Here is a 6580-nt window from a genome sequence, read left to right as displayed (position 1 = left end):
ACTGGTGAAAGCTAATTAAATATGTATATTTAGTATAACGTGCTGGTGAAAGATAACGGAAACGGAAAGAAACTAATTCAAACAGTTCGATGTAAAGGTGATTGAAGATAGTGGCGCAACGTGGATATTTTCAACGGGGGGGGGGTTATGGGTTTAATTAAAAAAAAAATTCTCATTATTTTAAAGAAGTGAATCTTCTTAATGTGTTCATGCCATTTCTGTATTTTCAAGATCAAATGATCTAAAAAATTGATTATAAATATATTTGAAAATTACAAGCATTTGTTAGACCTTAATACAGGGTTACCAACAAAAAAACAAGACTGTAAAGACGACAGTTGAAACTTTTCAAATATCTCAAATTCAAATCAAGTCTGCTGCCTTGAATGTGGTCTAAAAACAGCTTATTTAATGATTTGGGAAAGATAGAAAGAAGTTTAAATCATGAAGTTAAGGAAACAGACATTAAAATGATTATTCTTTATCTCTGAAGTCTCATCCTTTGTGGGTAACCCTGTCAATCTTATTAGTTGGAATGCAACAGAAGACGATATTTAAAACCTTCTTCAATATTTAGATTATGACAGTGTACGGGAGGCTGAGAGGAAGAGGCCGGGGTTTGATAAATCCTCGGATCTTGAATGCAGGCGGAGATCCACTATAACTGTCCAAGGTAAATTCGAATACGTCAAATAATGTCGTCTTCGTCAATGTCGTCCTCAAGGAGCAAAGACTTCAGTCGAGAAAAGGCTAAAAGCCTAATGATAAAGTCATACAATCCTGTCATCGTCGTATATATCAATACAATGAAGACAACTTTCGATTTAAATTTTTAATTTCTTTAAATCTTTCAAACAGCATGTATGGAAACAGAGAGAAGCTGTCAATATAACATTTTTTTTGTTTACTTATAAACTTTAATAATTTGAAAAGCTTATTAGAAATCAATTCTGAAATAGAAAAGTCGGCTTCATTTTGTTGATGTTATTACCAATCACTGTAAAGTAAAACCCTAAATAAGCCATACATCATCAAATGTCGTATTCTTCATTTTTTGATAATGGAATGTTGCAGATATTTAGTTTTTTATTAAATGATTATATGCAGCACTTTAAAACTGTTCCCGCATATTCATGGCTATTTATTTATTTTCGCAAATACTGAGATTTATGTAAAATAGTATAAAACCGGCCCATAGAAAAATTGTCAAGACGATATTTGATAAATTCTTTCGATGTTTTGCAATTATTTAGGGTTTAACTGTATATATTTTTTCTACAGAAATCATTGTTGTTTTATATAAATATATATCAGTAAATCAGCACAAATTTTATTTCTATCTGATTTTTCTGTAGTCTCGGCTTATGCTTTTCAAAGAGTTTGAGGAAGTTTTTTCTTAAACAAATTAAAACATATTACATTTTTTAAAAATTATTACAGGACGCCCACTGCCAAAAAGAAGACATTCCTACGTAATAGGAGGTAGGGATATCTGAGCCAGCGATTTAAAAAATTCAAGAAAATACGGCTCGGGTCTAAGTTGGGCATCTTACGGCTTGAGCTTTCGGATTCAAGCTGCATCTTATTTTCCACAGAGTTCAGTTTAAAAAACCGGTTTAATATTCTATTTGGCAGATTTTCATGGTAGGATGGCGCATTCCGGGTTTTGATGAGAAAAAGATTCAACGTTGAGCCTAATTTTCCACTTAAACCAACCAAGGTCGGTTTTATTTTCATTGGGCCTAACTCCTTAAGTCGAGCCAAAGATCTTCCCGCTGTCAATCACGTGACACAAGCTGTCGTCAGAGTTGGGTCGAAGATGGACTCTTAAAGTCGGGTTTAAAAAATTACGGCTCGAGTCGGAGTTTTTAAATCGCGGGCTCAGGATAAAAATAAATAAAAACATATCAATATATCAAACATATAATAATAACAATGAAAGGATGAATAAAGAATGAACAAATAAATAAATGAGAATGAATAAATAAATAAAAAAGTATGGAATAATTAAAAATGAATGAATTAATGAATACCAGGATGAATGAACGGTTAATTAATATAGGTGAATGAATGTATAAAGGAAGTAAGGATGAGTTGATGTAAGGATGAATAAAGGAAGGATGAATATGTGAAAGAATGCATAAATGAATTAATAGATTAATAGTAAATATAATTATATGAATGAACAAAATAAAAAGATGAAAAAATGTAAAAGAAAATGTAAAACGGGAATAAAAAAGAATAGAAAAATAGAAAATATAAAAATATACAAATAAACCATCAAAGACTGAGGAATCACTATTTATTGGAGTGGAAAATCAGAAATCGTGCACATTTCTCAACACACACATTTCTCATTAAAAAGCTCTTACATAACGAAGACGCTATCCTAAGCAATTCTCAAGTTTAGAAACTACTAAAGTAGAATTCCATATATTTTGTTTATTTCTGCAGTCAGACTCAGACTCAGCACCGCATACTTAAATTCAACTTTAAACTTAGTTAAGTTGGAAACTTGAGCTCTTCAGGCAGATTTTTGGGAACTAATTATCATGCAGTTTCAATATGTTTTTACATTGTCCGTCTGTATGTTTGTTCCAAGTTTCAATATGTTTTCACATTGTCCGTCTGTATGTTTGTTCCGAGTTTCAATATGTTTTCACATTGTCCGTCTGTATGTTTGTTCCAAGTTTCAATATGTGTTCACCATAGATAAAGATAGATTGCGCATAAGACGACATTTTTCATCTTGAAAGATATAAATGTACAAAGATGTTTTAAGGATATTCCTATTATATACAGTGAAACCCTTAATAACGAATACGTCAGAAGAATTTATCAAATGTCGTCTTGACAATTTTTCAATGAGTTTTATACTATATTTCGTAAATTTCAGTATTTGCGAAAATAAATAAATAGCCATGAATATGCGAGAACAGTTTTAAAGAGCTCCATATAATCATTTAATTAAAAAACTAAATATCTGCAACATTCCATTATCAGAAAGTGAAGAATACGACATTTGATGAATTCTTTCGATGTATTCGTTATTAAGGGTTTCACTGTAGATTAACTAGGTCGGTTGTGAACATTGGCTGTTTTTATGTTATTCAGTATTTGTGGTGTACATGAGTTCTGTAGAGAGAAATTTAAGTTAGTTTAGTCGTTATCATGTCCTTCTTCAGTTCTCGTGAATATGATATATTGCTCTGTGAAATAAAATTCACTCCTGAGTGGTCCGATAATTATGCAATCCATTAAAACACCAAACCACCTCGCTCATCATTGAAGTACACTTTGACCCCTAGAAGTATGAGTTCGCTGACTGTACAATTCTTGGTGATTTTGCGTACATTTTGTTTAAAAAAGAGACAAAAGTAATTGAACTAGCCACTGCTGGTTCTACGACTTTTTGTGCCACAAAATCAGTAGGAACAATACCACTTAGTTTTACGTAAAGTCTGACATCGTCAACCTTGTTGCACCGGCGAGTCCTATTGAGTGTCTGCTTTATTTACCCAATGTCCGGGCGATACAGTACAAACTGGGAAAGGTTGACCCGGCTCGGAAATTCAAATGTACTACGGCTGCCAGTGCTATTTCTAAGATTGCCTTCCTTATCCAGTTTATTTTGCCGAACACTGTCCCTAGATATAAATATTTGCATTGTTATCTATATTCATTTTAGGCTCATCATCAGTTTAACATTATTTCTTCATTATATATCATTTATGTTTAAAGGGACTGTAAGCGTAGTTTCAAGGGAACCTCCATGCAAATATGACAATGGAAACTATTATCTGATCCATAATGTGGATGATATTGTCGTTTTTTTAGGTAAAACAGTGTTTAATTCTGATAATTGCCCACGTTTTCCCCGCAGTAGTAATTTTGTAGAGAAACCATGATTGAAATTAATCAGTTTACAAATTCATTCTTCATTATACTTCGCTTTTAGCGGTGATTCGGATATTGACATCTTTGCATGGAGGGTCACTTAAAACTACGCTAATAGTCTCTTAATGTTAATAATTATCATGCAGATAAATAGAATAGAAATTACATTTACATAACCAATATCTTCGACTCTAGGGCAAATACACTTTACAGGGACGGTATAGTTTGTAATATCTGAATGATTTGTTTGGAATTAAATTGATTTGTTTACGATCCAAGTCGAATATTGCAACTTTCTGAATTTGTATCGAAGCTATGTTCTTCGGTATGAGATGTTTTTAACAATTTTCTCCTTATAGACAAAACAGATAGAAGTAAGATTAGTTATAGCAATCACCATCGAATATTTTTCGACGTAAGCCTATACCTAGGGCTGGGGCACGTTCCGACTTTTTTTTTAAATCGTTCCGTTTCGCTCTAGATCGTATCGTCATTGTTTGTTCTACTTCAAATCATTCCATCCACATTCTGTTCCGTTCTGTTCTTGGTGTTCTTAATCGATAACGATCCATCCCGTTCCACTCCGTTCTTTGTGTTCTTAGTCGAGAACGGTTCCAATCAAAGTGTAAATAAATTATTTATGTAATTTTCTTAAGTGGACTCATCCGACACTCCCTCTTAATACTATTGTATATGAGCTTTAAGGGGTGAAAAATAGAGATGGAAACGTTTTTAAAATATTTATATTTTCATAGGATTTATTATTTAAATAAATCTATATTTACACTGAATAAAAACTTTTTTAGTAAAGGGAAAAAGTGAGATTTTTTAGTTTTTTTTTATAAGATGTAATTATACTTAAATGGAATATATATATGGCTATGTTCAAGTGACCCTCCATTTATAGAATGGCATGTCAGATGTACCTTTTGTAAAGAAACCACAAATGAAAATAATCAGTTTTCAAAATGGTAAATATGGTTATTAATCCAATGCTTGATCGATGCACCCAGGCCCCCTCATCGTACGCCCCTGCACTTTCCTGATTCAAAATATGACTTGGAAAGCGTTCCTGATAATAAGAAGGTGTTCCTAATTTGAACGTTCTTTTAAAGAAATTTCCGTTCGTTCCACATTAGTTCTGTTAATAATCGTTCTAGATGTTTGTTCTTTTTCTTGGAACGATGAGATCGTTTTTGATAATTTTGTACTTTCTCGTGAAAGAACAATCGTTCCTCAGGAACGACGCCATGCCTATACCCCCTTTAATTTTCCACGTACACTCCCTTAAATTTTTATTATTTTCGTTATCAATCAATCACTTCTCCTCATTACTTCTAATTGTCTCTGATGAATAAATTCACAAGTCATCCTAAAGAAAAATGAAAGATATTTATAACGAAATTGGTCTAAAAAGTCATTTATGATTTAATTTGAAATTTGTTTGTTTTGACTTGTAAAAAGCGTTTGACTATTCAACATTTTACACATTTAGTTTTGGTTCAAAATAAAAGGCAAAAGCATAGTAATTTTACTTTTTAAACTTTTTTTTTTAATCTACAAAAATTATTTGTACACTTTCCTCTGAAATCAACCAATTTAGGTTGAAAAGAAAAAAGAGGTCTCTATGTACGTTTATTTCATAAGAAGTAATTACATAAAGGTTTATAATTATAGCTGATAACGTTGATTAAAATTCCTGTTATTATTCTTTATTCTCACAAATAAGCTCCAATAAGCGGATATACAGGGTGTGCCATGGAAACATTACAGTAGCAAGATGACTTGAAAGTCGTCTTTGAACTTTTAATTTATTTGTTACATTCAACCTTTTCACATTATTCTTGAAACAATAACCACAACATTCTCCCAGTCCTGGCATTTCTAAAATGTGGTCTGCCTTTTTTTTGCTGTCAATATTACCGTTGATATTAAGAATTTCGTTCAGATTTTAATTTTATTAAATAAGATAACAGATTTTGAAATTGAAACGACATGTTTCATATCTTCGGTAATAATGAAAGCACAAAAAAGGCAGACCACATTTTGGAAATGCCAAGACTGGGGGTACTTTGTGACTATTAACTCTAGAATTTTACTAATTGGATTAAGTTTACGAATAAATGCCGCAAACTAATTCCAAGATCAAATACGACCTTTAATACATCTTGCTACTGTCATGTTTCGCGGGACATCCTGTAACTTTTAACCCCTTTGAAAACAGATTTTACTTAAAACTGAGCACTCATTATCCAGCAAACATCCAGAATTCATCAGTTAAAAAAATGTCTATAGTTTCCATTGATATTTCACCATTTATCTTAAAATCTGATGAAATATCGATACAAATTAAACCATGTTTTAAGGCAGTCCCTTGCTGGCAAAGAAAAAAAAACTTTTTGAAATTCTAATATATAAAGGGTATCGATGGAATTAAGTCTTTGCCACAAACTCAATTTTTATAATCTCTATATATTTGCAACCTGATAGTGTAAACCTTAGATATTTCAAACTTTGATTATAATGAGTTTTTGGCAAAGACTTTACTTTATTTCTTTACTTTTCTCCTACTTGCAGTCGCGTAAAAACATTTCATGTTTTCGCGGACTCGTAACAAAGAAGACGACTTTTCTCATATTTTCCAGGTTGACAGAATATTGTCCCACAAGATTGACCCCCCCCC

At 32.0% G+C, this 6580-nt stretch overlaps 1 long non-coding RNA gene across 1 annotated transcript; it reads left to right on the top strand.

Moving 5' to 3' along the window:
- The first annotated feature begins 12 nt into the window (after positions 1-12).
- On the top strand, positions 13-1521 carry LOC111717960 (uncharacterized). The gene is made up of 3 exons (XR_002768963.1): positions 13-97; positions 578-673; positions 1441-1521. It is a non-coding gene; the product is annotated as an uncharacterized LOC111717960 (long non-coding RNA).
- Positions 1522-6580: the final 5059 nt, after the last annotated feature.

This window comes from Eurytemora carolleeae, unplaced genomic scaffold (genome assembly GCF_000591075.1).
Source record: "Eurytemora carolleeae unplaced genomic scaffold, Eaff_2.0 scaffold1402, whole genome shotgun sequence".
Taxonomy (NCBI): Eukaryota; Metazoa; Arthropoda; class Copepoda; order Calanoida; family Temoridae; genus Eurytemora; species Eurytemora carolleeae.
The sequence above is the reverse complement of the archived record's forward strand: the minus strand, read 5'-3'. Positions and strand labels throughout refer to the sequence as shown.